Source organism: Furipterus horrens, unplaced genomic scaffold (assembly GCF_987537825.1).
Source record: "Furipterus horrens unplaced genomic scaffold, mFurHor1.1.pri manual_scaffold_1, whole genome shotgun sequence".
NCBI classification, from domain to species: Eukaryota; Metazoa; Chordata; class Mammalia; order Chiroptera; family Furipteridae; genus Furipterus; species Furipterus horrens.
Window position 1 is genome coordinate 23,233,664 of NW_028327171.1, and position 21,911 is coordinate 23,255,574.

Consider the following 21,911-nt stretch of genomic DNA (forward strand, 5'->3'; position numbering starts at 1 on the left):
CGTAGCCCCTTTTATTGACCACACATAATGCAGTTGTGCAACGAGTCCCTTCCTTTGAAGCATTTGAAGGGCTCTCTGCGTAGAGATCTGAAGACTTGAAACTCTGCAACCTGATGATAGTTATCCACTAAGAAGCCAAGTCTCCCTGTCCTCACACGTGCAACAATGGACTTCGGAGCACCCCACCCATTGCACATGCTGTTTATGCCACTTAGTTTCTCCTGCTAGCTATAATTTCAGATTGCTCTGTTTCCTCCACCCCTTCAATTGCATTAGTAACTATGGAGACATGATGCTATTAGAATGGTCAGAGCTTAGTGACATGCACAATCGCAGTATTAAAGTGGTTTTACGTGACAGCTGGCACCAGGGATGTCTTCATTGAGTAAAGTAGGTGACAGGTGTTGTGACCACATTTAGGTAGAACATCTCCTTTGGTAAGAGATATGGATATTAAACTTCAAACAGAAAATAGGGCTACATCCTTACTTTGAAAACAAGTTTTCAGAGGTTTTAAATAGCATGAAGAGTGAACTACTGGGAGTATCGGAAAGGAGACTTTTAATATCCTAAAAAAAGTCAAATTTCCCAAAGTATGTGCATACAAAAAGCAATTGTGAAAATGTCAAGTATCTCATAATAATGAGCATTGTTCTCAGTGTATTTGAATGGCCTAACGTCTACTGTGAAGAAATAGGAGCATTGCTGTGAACTGCAGGAGTGTGGTATGTTCACCTGGCTGTCTCCCCATGGATTGTGGGAATTTCTCTCCGAGAAGGGGGAATGTCACCCCTGCCTTTTCTGCTAGCCGGGCCATAGCCAGAATGAGCCCCAAGGCCATCGCTCACCTTGTGAGCATGACTTCCCTGATCCCCTGTCTCTTTAACTCCACCCCACTCAATCTCTCCCACTGTGTCTTTTGCTTTATGTTTCTACTTCTTTGGAAATATTGACAGTTTTGCGCTTCCACAGCATCAGTAGCAAACAATGTTAGCTCAGACCTGTACATCCAAATGAAACTCAGTGGAAGAACTTAAGCAAGCTCGGATTAACGGTAGACACAGCATGATGAGGGTGTGTGTCTTAATTCACTGATGGAGTTGCTGGATCCAATATTAAGATGCCCTAGAAAAAAGCGAGTGTTTGGTAGGCACTTCCTCTGTCCCCTATTTTATTGGTTATGTGGTAGGCTGCACCATGTCCCAAAAGATATCCAAGTCCTTATTCCTGGAGCCTGTGAACATGACCTTACATGATAAATAGGACATTGCAGATGTAATTAAGAATCTGGAGTTAGGAAGATTATTTTGAGTTATCCAAGAGTGTCTTAAACATAATCACAAGTATCCTTGCAAGGGGGCGGCAGAAATTTGACCACAGAAGAGTCAGGCAGTGTGAAGGGATGACAGAAGCAAAGAGAGGCTTGAGGATGTTAGGCACGCTGCTGGCTTTGGAGATGGAGGAACGAAAAAGACACAGAACCTGAAAATGGCGAGGAGAGGCTTCTCTCCTAGGGCCTCCAGAAGGAACTAGCCCTGCCTGCACCCTGACTTCAGCTCAGTGAAACTGATTTGGGATTTCCAGCCTCCAGAACTGTAAGAGGCCCTCTTACTCTGTGTTAAGGCACTAAGCTCGTGGTACGTAATTTATTACAGCAGCAATAGGAAATGAATACAGCTACCTACTAAGCTGAAATCAAGAAAAGAGAAGTGAAACATTCAGCGTATGAGCGACCAGAGTGTGGAGTGACATTTTTATTTTTTAATGACAGTTTACATTCAACATTATTTTATATTAGTTTCCGGTTTACAGCATGGTGGTTAGACAATCATATACTTTACAAAGCATTCCCCCTGATATTTTCAGTACCCAGCCAGCACTACACATAGATATTGTGATATTGTTGACTCTATTCCCTGTGCTGTACTTTACAGCTCATGACTGCTCTTTAACTACCAGTTTGTGCTTCTTAATCCCTTGACCTTTTTGCTCAGCGCCCCTGTCCCCCTCCACTGTGGCAACCATCAGTCTGTTCTCTATCTGAGAGTCTGTTTCAATTTTGTTTGTTTATTTTGTTCTTTAGACTCCACATATAAGTGAAATTATATGGTATTTGTCTTTCTCTGTCTGACTTATTTCACATAGTAGAATACTCTCTAGGTCCACTCATGTTGTCATAATGTTACCATATTTCATTCTTTTTTATAGCCAAATAGTATTCCATTGTATATATGTACCACCACTTTTTTTATCCGCTCATCTATTGATGGGCACTTGGATTGCTTCCATAGCTTGACTATTGTAAATAACGCTGCAATAAACATAGTGGTGCATATATTCTTTTGAATTTTTTCTAACATATACCCAGAATTGAAATCACTGAGTTATAAGGCAGTTTCATTTTAAATTTTTAAAGGAACTCCCATACTTTTTTCCATAGTAGTTGTACCAGTCTGCACTTGACACACTTGTCAACACTTCATTGATGGTAGCCATTCTAATAGGTGTGAGGTGATAACCTCATTATGGTTTTAATTTGCATTTCTCTGACAATTAGTGACATTGAACATCTTTTCGTATTTCTGTTGGCCATCTGTATGTCCTCTGTGGAGAAGTGTCTATTCAGGTCCTCTGCCCGTTTTTTAATTGGATTGTTTGTATTTTTGGTACTGAGTTATATGACTTCTTTATAAACTTTGGATATTAACTCTTTATAGATGTATCTTTGGCAAATATATTCTTCCATTCAATAGGTTGTCTTTTTATTTTGCTGATGGTTTCCTTTGCTGTGAAAAATCTTTTTAGTTTGATGTAGTCCCATTTGTTTATTTTTTCTTTTGTTTCCCTTGTCTGCTGAGATATATCAGAAAAAAATGGAATGACATTCTTTGAGCATTGCTCAACTGGAGGCGTAATGATTGAAGAGCTCTAAGCCCCATTCTCCATGTAGCCTTCCTTTTCAATCTGGCCAGAAGGATTCTCTCTCTAACCCCCATATGTTTAAGTCACATACCACTTACTCACAACTAGGCATAATTACTAGTTATCTGGTGGGTAAATATTTTATCTATCAACTTGATAGTGAACTTCTGGAAGGCAGGGACCCCATCTTATACTTTTCATTGATTCATTCATTCAACTTTTATTGAGTACCTGCTATTTACTAAGCACAGTTCAGAGCACTGGAGGGGCAGAGTGGGAGATGGGGGTAAAAAAGGCAAAAACATAAGTAAATGTATGTAATATGTTAAGTGCTATGTTATAAATGTACAGTGGGGAGTTAACATTCATTGCGTTCATACTAAGTACTGGCACATTGCTAAATGCTTACATTTATTCTATTTACAACTCTCACCTTTGCTATGAAGTTGATGTTGTTACCTTCATTTTACAGGTGAGTACAGTGAGCCTTAGAGAGGAAATCAGTCCATGGTCACACAATCTGCCTGACACTGGAGGCCAACATCTTAACCCTTCTGTTTTATTGCCTTAGTCTGCCTGCCCAGCTACATAGCAATATTAGCAGGGTCATCAAGGATGAGCAGCCCCTGTGTTTATGAGCCAGAATCTTGCATATCAAAGACACTAACTGCCTATTGTCTAAGGAGAGCTGGTCATTTATTAGGAGCATGTGACAAGTACATAGATATACCAGCTCAAGATACAAAAGATTAATTGTCTTCATCTTTCTGTGGCAATATTTTCTTGGGTCTCTAAAAAATCTTCGGGAATCATGTGAGCAAGAGGCCAGAAGCTGATACATAGTTTGTTGATAACAAAATTGAGTCATCAAACAATTAAATGGTATCCCAATATCAGAAAATAAGCCAGAATCGTGGTGCAAGGAAGATAAGACTTCCTCCTATCTTAGTGGTGCTGTATGAATGCTCTTTTTTACCTCCCAGTGCTGTGGCAAGCCTTGTCAATGGGCAGGAAGTCAGCATCCATGATTCTATGAGCAGAGTGGACTGGTGACCAGGGCACACTCAGGGGCCCTGGCTTTGCCTCTACCAGACAGTGCAACATCAGCCAAATTATTGATGTCTTCTGGGAGCCTAACTTGCCACCACTTCCACATCAGGGAGCACATTGCTCGCTGAGGTCCCCTGGAATTCCTCATGATGTGAGGCTCTTTGGATTCAAGCACTGATTCCCATTCCAAGCCAGTGTCTCAGAAAATTGTGAAATATCTACCCACCTCCCAGCTGATATAAAGGAGTGGAATTCATCTTTTCACTATTTCTTATAAAAAGTTTTATTTTATTTTTAATCTCAAACATAATATGCATTTTGTATCTTAACTATAGTATAAATGGGCCTGATTTAAGAAAAAAGTTTCTCTTTACCTTTTTATGCAGAATAAAGTCATTTTGAAAAATATATCTTTATGATTATATTATCCTATTTCCTAATGGTGTAAATATGTCTTGTTACACAATGGATAATCAATAGTGAATGAAATTTTCTTATATTTTAAAATGGTAGAATATGAATGTGAGATCCTAATAGTTAGAACATATACAAGTTTGAACTCTGGACTAATAGTAGTAGATACCTCAACAAAGAGTGTATCATAGAAGAACAGTGGTATTTTAACCTATAGAATAAATAAGGCATACTATTCCACATGTGTGTGCACACACAGATATACATAAATACACAGAGAGATCTACATCTTAGTACTGTTATCAGTTGCATAACTCAAGGAAAAATAACTTACATTTACATAGCACTCACATCCTTTTAAGGTCCTTTCATACCTATTACGTCACTTTTGTTTTTACAAGAATGCTGAGCAATAAGTGGAGTAAGTGTATTTCTTTCATTTCATAGATGAAACTGAGGCCCAGAGAAGCCAAGTGGCTTTAGGAAAACAACATGACCCAGCTCAATAGTGCTAGAGTAAAGCCAGCTCATCTCCTTGGGCTGGAAGTCTGGATCCTTTTCGTGATGTCTTTGCAGAAAACCAACACAATGGGGATTCTCTTACAGACCATATACTGTATTGAGTAAGAGCCTAGGATGAAATCTCTTTCAAATCTTTACCATAGTATTTACTCGCTGTGACTGGCTGGTTTAGCTCAGTGGATTGAGCGTCGGCCTGCGAGCTAAGTGTCGCTGGTTCGATCTTCCAGTCAGGGTACATCAGAGAAGGAAAACTCTGACTCCAAAAAACCTCCGCTGCCTTGCGGCATACCTCTTCAGGGGAAAGGCTAAGGGAGTAAACCCTGACAGAAAATCCGGAGCCGGAGTCCCTAAGGCGGTTTGACGTTGTAGTCAACACCGGCAACTCCTGCGGCGCACCTGAAGCCAAGCTATATTGACTCCGTCTTTCCCTTGGACCCTTCAGCTGCGAAGAGAGGGGGGGTCTGCTGCATGGGCAACAGCAGACCCTCCATATCACCCTGCCCAGGCTCTGTAGCTTCAGCGTCATCGCAAGATGTCGATTCAACACGGGAGGAGACAGATACGATGTCACTCCCGAGTCGGACTGCACAGCCATTCTCGGCGGTGCAGATAGACTCTTAAGAAGCTACACCATCGTCTCTCGAGACGGACGGCTGCCGACGACGATGACGACGACAACGACGAACCGACGACGACTCGCTGTGATATCTTGGACAGGTCACATGACCTGTCGAAGGCTCAGTTTGTTTTTCAATCTATAAAAGAGAAATGATAGTACTGTATTATTCAGTCAGTGAAGATTGGTGCCCAGGGCACAGACCAGGGTAAAGGATAGAGAGTGGACCCAAGGGGGCAAATGAAGAATAACCTACAGAAGGACTATGTCATAGGTTAGTAGTGATGATTATATACAATAAGGCAGGTAACATGATTAGCACATGGTCTTAACAAGTGCTCAACAAATGTTAGTTGTTGAAATTGTTTTTATTATTATTCCCATTAATATTTATTTTTCACCTTCAGGGAGATATTTCTAGAAACTTGACAGAAAAGAATCTGCTTTTATCTGGAACCTAGAATAATTATTCTGCTCAGAGATGGGAGAGTTATGTCAGACATTCAAAATAGAATTTGAGACACATCAATAGGACTAATTCATAAGATTAGAAAGGAACATTTGCGTGTACATTTTAACATTGTGTCTGGTGACAGTGTAATTAAGACTGTGTCAGAGTCTCCATGTGTCTTGCTATTTTCAAGCTTTTATAACTTGATTATAAAATTTTGCTCTGGCAGAAACTTGGCTTACTCTGTCTCAGCCTTTAGATGAAAATTTTTGCAGAGAAAAATCATCTTTTAATTGTCTTTCATTTGAGTAATGGGATATATGTGTGTACACTGTGGGTATAGCTAAGTGTATATCTATCCATTAATACATGCGGTAATAGCTTTGGTGTTCCGTTTTACTTCTCTATCTATTAACCCTGCTACTTAATAAGAAAATGACTCAAAAAGATGACTCATCTACAATCCCACCTAAGGAAGAAAGAAGAGCAAATGAACAAGAAAAGAAAGACTATGGGACAGATGACTTACAATAACCTTGCAAATAATTTTTTAGTATCTAACAACTCACATTTTTCACAAAGCCTGTTCCCATGGGAGCTGAAACACATTACCATTACTCCACGCCCACATGTCTCTTAGATTCACTGAAAAGGAGAACAATAATGTAGTTAGTAAATAACATGTAGAGCAAACAGAGGACTTTTCCAGAATCTTGTTAAAGTGATATGCTAATTTCCATCCAACTGCTGGACTAAAAATTTAGACACGCAGTTAAATATTTAAGATACCTAAGTAATATGCACTCCTGGTTACTTCCAAAGTGAATCTGTGTCTTCAGAATGAAAAGCCTGGCAGGACAACAGCAACAGAGAGGAAAGGAGCAGGATGGATGCGAAGGAGATTTAGAGTGTGTGGGGTGTTCTCTCTTTTTGGAAGAGTTCAGGCAAGTGAGAGATAGTGGGGCAGAGAGGGACACAGGGCAGAGAGGGACACAGGGCAGAGGCCATTTCCTTTTTTACATACCTGTGCATCCACAGCTCAGCCTGTACAATCTGTAACAGTATTAAGATGTAGATTTTCTGTAACAATTGAAAATACTCGTTTTCATTTTATGTTGTCTGTACTTTTAGAATCATGACTGTTAGGAATGGAGGACACTGAGAGGTCATTTAGTCCAAGCATTGCAATCATAGATGCCTATGGGGCCAGGCAGGTAAAACAAGGAACTGGCCGGGCCTTCTTCAAGCCTCTGGAGGCAAGACCCAATGTCCAATCTACAGGTATAGCAGCTCCTTCTCATATCAGGGATCTTTGCTGTGTTGAAATATGGGCCTATGTCACCAGATCTTCCAAATTGTCAAGAGAAGCTGGAAATCCTCTTAGAATGTCAGCTCCAAGAGGGATGAATTTTTTGCCTGTTTTGTGTATAACTGTAAACTCAGTGCTTAAAAGCGTGTGTGGCACACAGTAAACACTCAATAAATATTTGTGGAATGAATGCTTGTAGAAAAGCAAGCAGCAAGCAGTATTTTTATGTGAATTCTTTTGAATTCTATTGTTCACAAATAGATTTTTATGTTGTCATGGTTCAGTTAAGAAGGAGAAAACGCACCCTTATGTGGATCAAACAAAACTTATCTGAGGACTAGGTACAATTCATCACAGGTGCTGCTTTGCCTCCTAGGGTCTAGTCCAAGTTACCTGTGCTACGGACAGGGAAACTGAGGCCCTGAAACATTATTGTGTTGTTCAGGAGTCACACAGGTGAGTCATGGCAGAGCCCGTAAACCAGTAAAATAAACTTCATCTTGTAATTGTGCATCTAGAGTTTTCTCCTCCTTTGCATCTTGCTATGGCTTCAAAAACCAATACAAATACAACAACAGCAACAACAAGATATCAAGAAATAAAGTTATGCTATTTTACAAGAGGTCAAAGGATAGGCAAGAGCTTTGAAGTTAAAAGATAAATTGTGGGCATGGGTAATGGAGCCATTTAGAAAGATAAGGAGGAACTCCCCCAGTGATTCCTACACAGCCAGCCCAGCTGGGAAAAGACTCTCCTGTCCCACATTTTGTCTGTCAGTACCTAAAGTCCACGTTAAGCTGCAGGAGCAAAGAGCTTCCAAATCTCAGTGGCTTCAAGCACAGGGCTTGTTTCTCTCTCACATTGCGTTTCCTCATGGGTCAGCTGGGAGTCCTTACTCTGGGATCCATGCTAACAAGCAGTCTCCTCCAGCACATTGTCCACTGCTATGACAGACTAATCAAGAGAGTGTGGCAAGTGGCACACTGGCTCATAGAGCTTCTGCCCAAAAGCAAGACCTGTCACCTCTGCTCACATGACATTGGCCTTGTAAGTCACAGGGCCACACTTAACTTAGGGGAATAAGAACAATCCTGCACCATGCTGGAAACACAGGGGCTAGGACTGCCGGCAGACAGGTGCACAACTTGGCTTAGCAAGCTCCAGAGCCCGGAGGAAAAAAATGTGCCCTTGAGAGGCACCAACTTATTTCTCCACAGTTATTTCTTAGACTTAGGCTAGTAAAGGAAAATTAAACATTCCACTTGTCAACATATCTTATTAAATATTCTCTCTGCTGCTCTCTGTTTTTTTCAAATTGTTTCAAATACCTTGGTAATGAAGTACTTAACCAGATACCAGGAAACAAAAAGCTTAGAAATATGGCTTACTGTGAACATTCTGGATTTCCAAATAAATAACTATGCATTCTGCTTTGATGAAGTCTAATATTAATGTTGATCATAAAGGGTCCCCCAACTCCAGGAGTATACTCTCTCTGGGCAAGGGCAGTGCTGAGTCTGCTCCAGAGAATTAAACGTGTGTTCAGAGACACTCTTAAGTCCTTTCTCCATAACGTGAGGAGCCTCCAGGCCATCAGACAGTGCCTTGCACAGAGGGCCGGGAGCCACTCTCTTTAAATTGCAGGCTTAGCAGCTGTGTCCCAGCTGCACTGAAAAGCAAAGCTTCAGTCCATTAACAACTGAAAATAGATATTCCTGCCCTAACCAAAGCTGTCATTTGTTCTCCCTAATGTACACGGTAAGCTTTTTGAGGGCAGGAAATTTTCTTTAAACAAAAAAAAAAGCAAACAGAAGATTTATTTACCTATTCTTTTTTGAATATTAGAAACTTTATAACAGCCTTATTATGAACTTGAGTTCACATACAGCATTAGAATGGTGATTACACTTAGAATTAACCCATTAAAAAGTTTAAATATCATATTATAGATATGCACTATCTGAAATTTCAGAAGGTATTCTCGGAATCTTAACAAAAGATTGAGTAAATGAATGAATGAATAGTGCAAGCAATTGGTATGTGCTTAGTGGCATTGAAAGAGGTCAGAGACTATGATTTTCTTCCCCCAAATGTATTTTGTTTGAGAATTCCTTTTTCGAGGTTGAGAAAATGGTGAGGGTCTGCCCAGGGTTCCAGGATTATCACTTGTGTACAATCCACTATCTTCTGCCATTGTCCACTGAGAACATTTGGGAGACCACAAAGAAGGTCTAGAAAGTGGAAGACCACCAGGTGGGACTGTGTGTAGTGAATAGCTGGATGCCGGGGGCAGGGCTGAGAGGGGAGCCCCAGTAAGCAGATGGAGAAGCTCTAACTTGTCCCTCTGCCCTGGATGCTCAGGGACTGCTCTATAAGAACACCTGCACGAGGTTTGTCCAGCAGGCTCTGGGAAGTCTGGATGAAGTTCTCCCGCTCACCACCTCATGTCCTTACCTGCCTTATGCCTCAGACACCCCCAGATGGGAGGGGAGCTGAAAAAGGTCAGTGTAGTGACAGGCCAAGGAAAGAAGTAGGGGAAGGAGTATGGTGAGAACAACTGTTCCCAGCTCCCTTCCCTTCAACACACCTCTCTCCTTTTCTTCCTTTCAAGTTCATGGTTTGGTTTAGATTGCAGAATTCCCCCTCACAAGAATGGCAGGTGTTTGCAGAGGCATGGGTAGTGGAAATGCTGCTGCGTGTGGCAGTTCACACCCAGAGGAACAGTTGTAGGAGCAGACACAAAGCCCTTCCTATGTACAATGTGCATTGGATAGGCTGGTTATATCCTCACACATGCCTTGGAGGAAAATGCTATATTAGCCCCGTTTTACAGATGAGCAAACTGTGACATAGGAAGATTAACTTAGTTGAGGACAAAAACTGGTGGGTGGTGGTATTTGAACAGAGAGCCTGGCTCAAGCACTCTTAGCCACTGCACTATACTTCCTTCTCTGTACCCATTTTCCCCCCTTTTCCTTCTATTTTCTTCTGCAAATGTGTAAATTTTAGAGCAAAGATGTATGTGGGCTATCCCGGGAACCAACATACCTTTTGCACCATTTATAACATTGTTTTTATAGCCAAATGCATTCTAAGTTCCAAACAGCCAGCTTGCAAATAAACTTTTGAGCTCTGTTTATAAGCTGGATATATTTTGAATTTTATTTTAAATTTTAAGTAGTGAAAAGAACATAAAACACACACACACAAACACACACACACGAAATTCTGGTTCCAGAATGTCAAAGTCCTCTGAAATATCCTAGAATTAAAAGTAACAGAGTTGTATCTTTTATGTCAGTTATGTTCCAAAGTCACTGGGTAAGGAGAAAACCAGGTGTAGGCAAAATTAGCCTTGAAAATCCTTTTGGAAGCCTCCCCATGTGAGGCCAAGGTACCAGCTCCCAGCCTACTGTTTCCTCCAGTGCTGTGGAGCACCAGGTGTGTTTATGATCATGAACTTCAGGATTACTTCTGTACTCTGTATTGGCCATGATGGACCAGGTCTTGCTGAGGAAATGGCAGATTCTCTTACTTTCTGGTCATCCCATTGTTTGACTCCTACACCTTCTTAATTTTTCATGATTTGGGACTCACGTAGGAAATGAATTCTCCACCTGCTGACCCCATCCACATTGTTGGATGAACGTTAGTCACTACTGTACAAGAAGATTCTTTAGGTAAAATGACTGGAGTAGGTTGGAAATGCTTTCAAAGCAGCAGGAAACTGAATCACTTCTATTTCATTGGTATTGGCGTTAAGGGTTGGGGAAAAGTACACAGATATTTACTTATTTATTTATTTACATCATTACAATAGACCTTCAGGCCATTTAATCTGTAAAAATATGTAACAATCATTTGTGTACTTGGTTTATCTTTAATCTGTCTATACACTCCCTCTTCCCACTTCCTAAATCTAGCCATTAAAAATAGCCTTGGAGAAGTATTTTTTAAACAAATCTCTTGATCTTGTGTGAGATCTATGTCATTCTGAAGAAAGGATTTGAGGTGTTTCTTATGTGAGCTAGAAGGTTAAGTTGCCATGGTAATGGCTTACTATGAAATACTGGGAGAAGTGCATTAGGAACATTGCATGTGGCAACTCCATATTGGGTTCCTGGTATTCTAGCCTGGGTGGACTTGACTTTTCTTGGTCCCAAACGATCTTTCATACTTTTAGAATAACAGGAATTTGTACTTCTAGCCCAAGGTTGCCTTGTTTTTCTACCTCATGCCGCTTTTAAAACAAAAAAGAGAATCATTGTGGAAATGGCTTTGTATCAGGTATTATAGAGGAACAAAGTTCTCATGATTTTTACAGCATTTCAAAAATATAGAGTACTTCCTTCTTAATTTTTTCTACTCTACTACGACTTCTTAAAGGCAAGAATTAGCACATAGAACAATTGGCAATAACTGGAAACAATTTATGTTTCATTTTTTTACATTTGCTCTCATTTCCTTGGGACAACACATATGTTTTCTGAAAATATATGAAGAATTGGGTCTGCTTTCAGGACCTGATCAAAACTGTGTGTTAGAATTAATTAAAAAATAACAACCGTAATCTAAATGCTGCTGTGTCAGCATTTTTTGGAGCTGAATGGACAGACAAGTATTTTCATTTAAATAATTCAAGTTCATCCTGTCCTTGGCAACAGTTTGGCTCTCTCAAGCTTTTGGTAGGCCAAGCTGTATTTTCTAAATTGGTCTATATTGCAATGCACTTTAATTAGGAAACATAATAGGTAAGTACAAACTGATTTTATGAAAACCTTGTTCTGTAATTTCCATCCATCTCCAGGAAAAGGTTGCCCATATGTTTTCCATGAATCAGTGACATTTTAGTGATTTTGGTGAACAGGTTTTTTTAGAGGATGTCTCATTTTTTTTTTTCATGCGTTTATTCATTCAATAGATAATATTGAGCACCTACTTTGTGTCAAGGATGATAATTTGATGACACACTGACCTGACTGAGTTCTCAAGTCCAGAACTGGTTCCACATGGGATCCCATGGTCAGAGGCCACCCCTATTTCCGTGGACTTTGCTAGCTTTGATAGTTTCTCCCAGACCCTCACAGTCATAGTCATTTTGCAATGGCTCTTCGTCTCAATATCATTCATATATTCAAACAGCATTTTGGGGGCCAGGCTCTGCCATGCTCAAGGGATACAAAGGCAATAGTAGTCCCTGCCCTAAGAGGATTAGTCCAGACCCTTCTGGAATCCTGCCCTTGGGAATATCAGCCCAGAGGAACTTGTTTTCTTATCGACTCCACTACAATCATACTTAGCTTTTCTTTAAATTCTTATATTTCTCCTTTTCCCTTTCCCTTTCAAGCCAGGGTTTATGAAAGTATGGTTCCTAAAATCATGACACTGAGCTTCATTTGCTGGGTGTGCCCCAAAGTAGAAGAGACAACAACTTTCATTTAGTGAGAACTCATTATGTGCTTCAGGTGATGTGAAGCACTTTACACATTTTGTCTCATTTCATCCTTGCAAAAACCGTACAAGGTACATATTACTGCTATCCCTGTCTTACAAGTGGGGAAACTGAGGCTGGGAGTAACTCTTCTGATATCTCCTAGGTAGTTAAGTGGGAAAAGCTGAGATCCAAATCCAGTTTTGTTTACTCTAGTGCTCAAGTCCTTAAATGTTGCAGTGCAGACATAATTATTCTGCAGCAAGTGTGGGTCTAGTCCTAGTTAGTGTCCATTCTCACTTATAAACTATGATATCATGCCACTGTTGTATTGTTATACTTTATTGATAAGCATATGTCTCTTACAAGTCTCTTAAAAATAAATGTACCTGATAGATCTAGAAAGAAAAAGTAGATACTATTATTTAATGCATTTCATAAAGATTCAGAAATTAAATAAAGAAAATAACTTTCCTTGCTTTCCTTTGAATAGTTGTTCCACATTAAAAAAATATATTAAGTAATGCCATACTTTTTAAGTGTGATGTTTCTACATTAAGGAATGTCAGGTTGCAGTATAACATAAAAGTCTGAAATATGTGTCATGTGTCTTTGGCTCATTCAAGTTTTTCTCTGTAACATATTTGGATTTCAGCAGTTTGACTATAATGTGCCTATGGATGGTTTTCTTTGTATTTATCATGCTTGGATTTGCTTACCTTCTTGAATCTGTAAATTAAGGTTTTCACCAAATTAAAATTATAATACCAATTACTAAAGCTAGTAAGTTGAGCAGAGCCTGGATTTTATTAATAACTTTGGCCTAATTAGTTTTTTTCACTTTTTAAATTTTATTTATCCATTGCAGCTTACATTCAATATTATTTTGTATTAGTTTCAGGTGTAAAGCATAGTGGTAGACAATCATACTTTATGACGTGATCTCCCTGACATTTCAAGTCAATAACAATTTATGTGTGGTGCCAGATGAGTACTAGCTAGGTTTTTAAATTTGCACAAAACGAAGGCCCCCTTACATGGCGTCACGTAAGATGGGGTTTACTAAAGGATATCCCTAATGTAATGGACCTTGAATGATTAGAATCTCATGGGACTCCAAGGAAAACAACCACAGAATAGACACTTCTCCCCTGAGTTGGATACCAGGTTTTTTAACGATATTTTTTTTTGTCTACTTGTTCTATTAGTTGCTGAAAATGGAATTGTTTATTTTTCTGTTTAATTTTTTCAATTTTTGTCTCATATATTTTGGAGCTCTGTTATTAGGATGTATACAATCATAATTGTTCTATCTTCCTGTTTAATTAACGTTTATATCACTATAAAATGTGTCACTTTATTTCTGACAATACTCTTTGTCCTAAAGTCTACTTTATCTGGTATTAACATAGCCACTCAGCGTTCTTCTTACTGTTGGCATGGTATAGCTTTTTCCATCCATTTACTTTCAATCTACCTTTCTATATAAAGTGCGTCTCCTGAAGACAGTATATATTTGGATCTTGCTTTTCTATCTGTTCTAATGTCCTCTGGCTTTCAGTTGGAGTGTTTAGTCTATTAACATTTAATGTAATTGTTGATAATGTGGGATTTATGTTTGGATTATGTTTTCTGTTTGTCTTTTCTGTTTTTTTTAAATCCTTATTCTTCTTTGCTGTCTTATTTTGGCATTAAAAAATTTCATAATATAAGTGCATTTTGGCTTATCTATTGCCTTTTAGCTATACCACTTTACATTATTTCAGTGGTTACAGTCTACTTAGAGTTATAATTTTAACATGGCATATTGAATGTAGAAATTTGCAAACATATAAATCTATTTACAGCCACCCCACACCCTTTAGATTATAGATGTTTTAAACCCTCATAACAATGTTATACTTTTTACTTTATAGATTCAAAGGCATTTTAAAGAAATTAAGAGAAAAAAAAGTCTTTTGCATTTACTCACGTATTTACCATTTCCAATGCTCTTTATTTCTTCCTGAAGGTTTTCTATCCAGTATTATTTTCTTTCTATCTGCAGACTCTCCTTTGCCATTTCTTTTTTTGTTTTTTTTGTCATCAAAACATCATATAAGGATTTATTAGAAAACGTGTGAGATGAGGCAGGGTTCCTTCAAAACAACGAGAGAAATTGCAATAATTTAAAAAGGAAACAAAGTACACTGAACTTGCTGCTAACCAGGTCTGAGTTGGAACAGAATCCAAAGGCCAGGTGTAAACCTTGTATCTGCAGGCTGTACCCAGGTCCAGGCATGACAAAAGTCTCTCTTTACAAAAAGGCTCACTTCATGTACTTGTCCTGCTGGTCAGCCAGGATTTTGGCCAATGACTTGGCATCATAGAAGAGCTCACTGATCTCCTCAACATGCTCTTTCTCAATGCTGTCCTTCCCATTGATCTTAGCAAGCAAGTTGGCGGGGGTCAGCAGTTGCACCGAGTACCTCAAAGTGTTCTTGGTACCAATCTCCCCCCGGTGGTTCAGCGCTTCCTTACTAATGTTGATTCCCTCTGTCTGGGCATGGATTTTAATGATCTGTTTCATTTCCTGCGGAGTGTACAACATGGTCCAAATGATCATCACTCGATCCAAAAGGTCAAGAGGGATGCCATAAGGAGAGATGATATCCTCAGTGCCTCTGATGACACAGTTGCCTCAGTTTGATGCAAAGATGACGATGGGGGCAATAGAAGATTCCAGGGCCTGATGTAGGTAGGTGAAACACTTGATGTCCAGCATGTGGACCTCATCAACAAATAACACACTTGGAACCAGCTCAGCAATGCCCTGATCGATGTATTTGTTCACCACCTTGTTAATCTCCCCTCAAAGTTTGTCTGTGATTTCTGTCTTCTTTGGCTTCATCAACTGGCCCATCATAGACAAGATGTCTTGTTCCCCCTGGGGCCGGGCATTGGCCACATCCAAGTCATGCAAGGTCACATCCTGGATGATTTCTTTCTTCTTGTGCACATCTCCCTTTGGCAAGGACACATAGTCTTCAGCTTCAAGGTCGAATTCTGTGGCATAGGTATCACACCGGCCTTGCCTCTTTACCGCTCCACTGTTGGCTTCAATGTAAATCACATCTCCAGCCTCTACTTGCTTTTTCTGCAAACTTTCAAAAATGCTGGGGTCCAGTTTCAATTGCTTAGTTCCTTTGGCTGTTTTGAGGCCTATGATTACATGGCTAATGGTTTTACCGTATCCCCCCATAGGGTTCTTTGTCTCACATGGAGTTAGCTCTGTGACTTCACCTTCATAAACCTCCTTGGTTTCCTTAATCCGCAGCCCAGTGGCCCCGCGGAAGTTCTCCATCAGCACTTCTGTCTTCTTGATCTCCGTAGAGTAAACTTCACTCCCCACCATGGGGCAGAAAGGCACCTTACTACCCAGGTCCTGACAGTAGCGAGAGCTAGAGCTGTCTTGCCAGTTCCAGGAGGTCCTGCCAACAAGACGGCTCTTCCAGCCATTTTCTTGCTTTTGATTAATTCTACTATCACACCACATGCCTCTTGCGCATTCTCCTGGCCCACAAGCCCGGAGGCCGCCTGCTTGGCCAAGCCAGACTCGTCCAGCCCCAGTCCCTTCACGTGGCTGTGGGAGGCAATGCGCTGAGTCTTCGTGGTGCTCTGCACCTCCTCTATCTTCATCTTGCAGATGTCTGGAACCAAGTTTGGAGAACCAGGAGCGAGTAACTCACACCCAGGACCCTCCTTTGCCATTTCTTATACTAAAGATCTGCTAGTGATAAATTTTCTTAGTTTTTTTAATCAGAAAAAAAAAAGTTTTTATTTTGTCTGTTTTTTCAGGATATAGAATTCTGGATTGAATCCCCTATCCTAATAATTTGCAAATATTATTCTACATCTTGCCACTATAGTTTCTACTGGAAAATTAGTTGACTTAAATTATTGTTTCCCTGTCAATATATGTCATATGTCTTTAGTGGCACTCAAATTTTTCTCTATACCTTTGGTCTTTCTTTAAAGCAATTTGACTCTAATGTGCCTAGTGATGGTTTTTCTTTGCATTTATCCTGCTTTGGGTGTGCTGACCTTCTTGGATCTATAAATGAATGTCATCACCGCATTTAGGAAATTCTCTGTCATTATTTTTTAAAGTATATTTTCTCTCACCTTCAATTAATCTATATGTTAGACTTTTGAATATTATCTCTCAAGTTCTTGAGAGTCTGATTATGTCTTTAAATTTTTTCTAATTTTAATTTGGTAATTTTTATTTAGCCCCAAGTTTGAGTTTTTCCTTTATTATCTTCATTCTCATAAGTCCCTCTAGTGAACACTTTTCCATACATTGTATAATTTAATTCTGGAATGTGCATCTTATAAAAATACATGGCTTCTATCTATCAACTCAAATTTCCTTTTCTTCAGTATGAGCATATTTTCCTTCCCATCCTTGAGTAAAGTTACAATTACTGCTTTAAAATTCTGTCTGAAAATTCCAATATTTTGGTTATCTCGGTGTTAGTCTCTGTTGGTTGTTTTTTTTTTTTTTTTTATCTTGAGAATGGGTCTTATTTTCCTGCTTCTTTGTAAGCTGAGTGATTTTAAATTATATTCTATATATTGTAAATGTTGTGTTCTAAAGACTCTGAATGCTATTATAGTTCTCCAAGGAGTTTTTGTTGCTATCACACACAAGTAACTTGGTTGAATTCAAAGTGCAAATTCTGTCTCTTGGGCAAGAATTGCAGTCTCATTACTGAACTTTTAGTCGCTCTTTGGCCATTTAGAGTTTGCCTTGTAAATGCATGGTTCAGAGGTGAGCCAGAGATTTGAACAGAATTAATGCACAGAACTTATAGTTCCTCTCTCTGGCTCTCTCATTTCTGTGATTTATTTCTCCCTTTCCAGTGGCTGTGTTTGTCCCAAACCCTACCCTCTAATTCTCTAAGCAAGAAAGACTGAACACTTTCTGTCAGAGTCACAGCCACGCCACGTGACATAGACTGAGAACTGCTGTCAGACCAGAAATCAAGAACATGGGAAATCCATCCGGAGCCATTCCTTTCTCTCAAGTGTCAGCTCCCTTCTGTCAGGTCCGGGATTTGATTCTACCCTCTGTACAAATAAGTCTGCCAATATTTCATGGGTCATAAATGTGGGCTTTATTATCTATGGCACAGCAAGCATCATGAGTATCAACATGCTAGCATTAATTTCTCTTGCCCCCAAGGCCCACATGGATTGCTCCATGAGCCCAGATGGATGCCTGCAACCCAGAGGGTTGCATTACAGGAGAGGAACACTGAGCTCAGGGAAACTACCTCCCTTTTATATTAAGCAGTTAACCAGCCTGTTCTTGGTCCCTTAGGGAGGCCTATATGATCCCTCAAGATTGTTTACTGCAAATCCAACCCTGATTAATGGCCCAGGTTAGAAGCAGTCAAGTTCTTATATCCTAGGCCTATCCAGAAAGATCATGCAGGGGCACGTAGCAGATTCTTTCTCCCAGCACTCTCCAGAATCTTTCTTCTTTTGGTTTTGTTCAGTGCCTTCAGGTAATTGTTTCTTAATATTTTGTCCAGCATTTGTAGTTGTTATCTTCAGGAGGATCATTCTGATAGAAGCTTATTTAGCCATTACAGAAAGTGAGATTGAAATTAGCCACTTCACCAAGAAAGACCACGCTGTGAATTGTTTGGGAAGAGCCCTACCCAGCACCGATCAGACTACATACGGTACAGGGGGTGGACTTGTTTAGATAGAAAGGTAGTCATGTGTGAAAGGTCAGGTAGAGGACAGACCCCTGAGCATAGCCTTTTTGCCGTTTTTCTTTCATAATGCAGTGAATCTAACATACTCTTATCTTAGATTTTGGTTTAGTTAACTGAATTCCCAGGAAGGAAAATGTCAGACAACTAAGGTTCTCATAAATTCTATTAACAGGAAAGCTCTGGGCCTGATAAATAGAGGTGTCCATTGACTCAAGCCAGTACAACAGAAGTGTGAGCTCTTCAAGGAAATCCCAGACCAGAATGCAAAGTGAGGGAAGACAGAAGGATCTGCCTTATTTGCTGACACCAGCAGATGAGGACTTGCTGTCACCATGGGGCTGTTCACAGGGCAGTTCTCCCGGAGGGCAGAAATTGGGGCTGACAGATTCGCTGACCAAGATGCTCTTTCTCCTGCAAGGAAAGAAAGACGCTGATGCCTGTTGGAGTCATCACTCCTCCCATGTTCCTTGCCATCTACAAGCGTGGGGCTTTACACTGTTCTCCCTTCCCTACCTAGTCTGTTCATTTGTTTCTTTTTGTTTTGTACTTCCTATTTCCTCAACATGGAATGCTCCCACCCCAGCTATTAACATGCCTCCCTCCCTCACATCACTCAGTTCTCTGTTCAGATACTGCCTCCTCCTTGTGGTCTTGTCTGGGAACACTATCTGAAATAGCAGTTGCTGTAATGTTCTATTCCCTTGCTCCCTTTATTTTCTTTATAGCATTTATTACTTGGTATAATATTATATGTTTATTTAATTGTTTCTTTTTCTCTCCTCCAACTAGATAAGGCCCTTAAAGGCAGGATGTTGTCCATTCTGTTGCTTGATGTAGTCTCAGCACCTTGAAGGGTAGCTAATACCTGTGGGCACTCAATAGGTATTTATAGAATAAATGAGTGACTAACCCTTATTAGTTTCAAGAGTAGAAAGAACGTTTATCATGTTGTAATTCAGACTCCATACTCTGAAAAGCAAAGTAGTTAGACAATTGACAAGAATGCCCACCGTGAATCTCTCTGTGTCTAAGTTAGGCATAATACTTTTCAAAATTTACTCTACCAAATTGAGCATATTTAAAAAATCTGGTAAAGGCAAATGTAAGAGCAATAATAAAATAGCATGTATTCATGGTAGAGATTCAGCCCACTCACATAGTCAAGATTTGAAAGACAGTGGAAGGGTTTTGTGTTAAAAGGTGCTTTATTTCCTTCTCAGTGGAAGACTTACACTTTGCCCAGATCAGCTCTAGGTAGGCAGAAATGCACATGGCAACACCATATGATACAAATGCCTTGCCTTTGAGCAGATATAACTCAGAACATAGACTGAAAAACATTTTCTACTTGATAATGTATTTTTTTAAATGATGTTCTCAAAATGAGATGGATCAGGAAGCACTAATTCCTGTATGTTAATATTAGCATGATACTTTGACAAATATGATTTTCACTAAGATTTAACATGTTAGAAACACCATTAATTTATTAAACATATATTATGCATATATGTGTGTATGCATATGAATATGTAGTGTTTACTATGTACAAATACTGTGGTACTAACACAGGTGCAGTACTATGAACTAGACTCTGGGATCACACAGGTAAATGACGACCCCATCTTCAGTCCTGTATGAGAATTGGAAATATAAACAAATAATTGAAAATCTGGGTCGTATAGAATCTAATGGAGGAATATTCAGGGTAGAGTTGCCATAGGTAAGAGAATGGTCAGTTCTCTCTTGGCATCATGAGAGATAGAGGAAATAAAGATCAAAAAGGTTTGGGGAGATGATTAAAATAAAGGAGACAAGCATCTGAGGTAGGTGGCCTCTTCCTTCTTTCCCAATTACCTCTCGCTTCAAATTTTTGACTACCAAAGCTTTGATGTCTCTGTTTGGCACCCTCTCAACACATGGACTTCCTCAATTCTATACACTTCTGATCTCTGCCTGCCACTTTCATCTGTGTCTTCATGCTGTCTAGCTCCTGACTCCATGGAATTCTGTTCCCCACACTTACCACCACCCTAAAAATCTTCCCATCCACACTTTCCAATACCTTAAAGCAGCGGTGAAAATTTAGACAAGGATGACCTAGACAAATAAACAAACGCACAACAAAGCATGTAGAGGAAGTAGGCTGTGGTTTGGAATGGGACAGAGATTAGGAAACATGAACAATGGTAAATGAGGCTGGGTAGCTGGAGTAGGTAGTGAAGGGCACAGTATTCCTTAAAAAGAAAAGAGTTTGAGCTTTGTTCTGGAGGCAGTGAAGAGCTATGACCTGTTTTGGAAGAGGAACTAAAATACTTGGAGGTTGAATGGAAGGAAATGCTATTTTCTGGGACAAACTATAATAAGATAAATGCTTCTTATGGACACTGATCTTTTATCAACATGGCCTTAAACCCACTAGATATTCCAACTCTCATCTCTCATTGTTGGTGCATATTATGATTATGGTTAAGTCTTCTAGGATATGAACTTGATGTTCCTTTATTATTCAGCTGGGTCACCTCTCTCCTATAGTTATGCCATTATTATAGTAAATATAACTGCAAGATACAATTATTATTGAGTTGAGTTTCATCAAGTTAATCTTGGCCCATTGTTGTAGCTAGTGTGTCCTTCCTAGCTGTGGGGCCAACTACAAATTCAATGCATGTAATCACATTGTCTGTTCTTAGCAAAATCATTCATGGAGTTATTGAACGGAATGCAGTATGGAATGAAATTATGTTGCATAGCATTAAAGATGTCCCAGGGAGAGACTGGTCTATAATTGAATAAGCTTCGAGCAAGTCGTTCAGTCACCAACAAAATCACTTGACTCTGTAGTCCATCTGGTGAGTCTTTGCCTTATTGGAATGAAAGTGTTTTATATTGATATCATTTCTCTAATCTACGAATTTAGTCCTAAGTAAACTGTGAATATCCCTGGGAAAGAGAAAGAGAGCTGAAAGATGAAGCCATCTCACCTTTACAAAGAGGGGACATAGGAGAAGAGAGTGGACTATCCATTAGAAGACAGCTGAAGTGGACCAGACCAGAAACTTTCAGCAGATGTGAACATTGAGGAATCCATCCTTTGATTATCTTCAGTCAATTCTACATTTCAAGGGAGGGTTACAAACTAGGCTAGAGTAAGGTATAAAAACGAATGCCGTTCATCATTCAACACTAGAATTTATATAAACCTACAGTTTATAAACAACTCCAGGCAAAAGGAGGTGAATAGAGAAAGGAATCCTGAATGAGACAAAGATTTAATTGCAAAATGACTTTGAAATCATGAAATTTCATTGACTTTCCTCAAATATAATTAGATCACATGTTCTGCAAATGAGACTCTGAAATAGTTACTGAAAAATTTTAAAACTTGCTTTCTTGTAAAATATCCCATCTGCCACACTTTTGTAGTA

At 39.5% G+C, this 21,911-nt stretch overlaps 1 protein-coding gene and 1 pseudogene across 3 annotated transcripts in view; one reads left to right on the plus strand and one right to left on the minus strand.

Moving 5' to 3' along the window:
• The window catches only part of KCNAB1 (potassium voltage-gated channel subfamily A regulatory beta subunit 1), a 315,639-nt gene that overhangs the window by 110,140 nt on the left and 183,588 nt on the right, over nucleotides 1–21,911 (plus strand). The window lies entirely within an intron of this gene.
• Nucleotides 14,995–16,393, minus strand: LOC150020764 (ruvB-like 1 pseudogene; annotated as a pseudogene).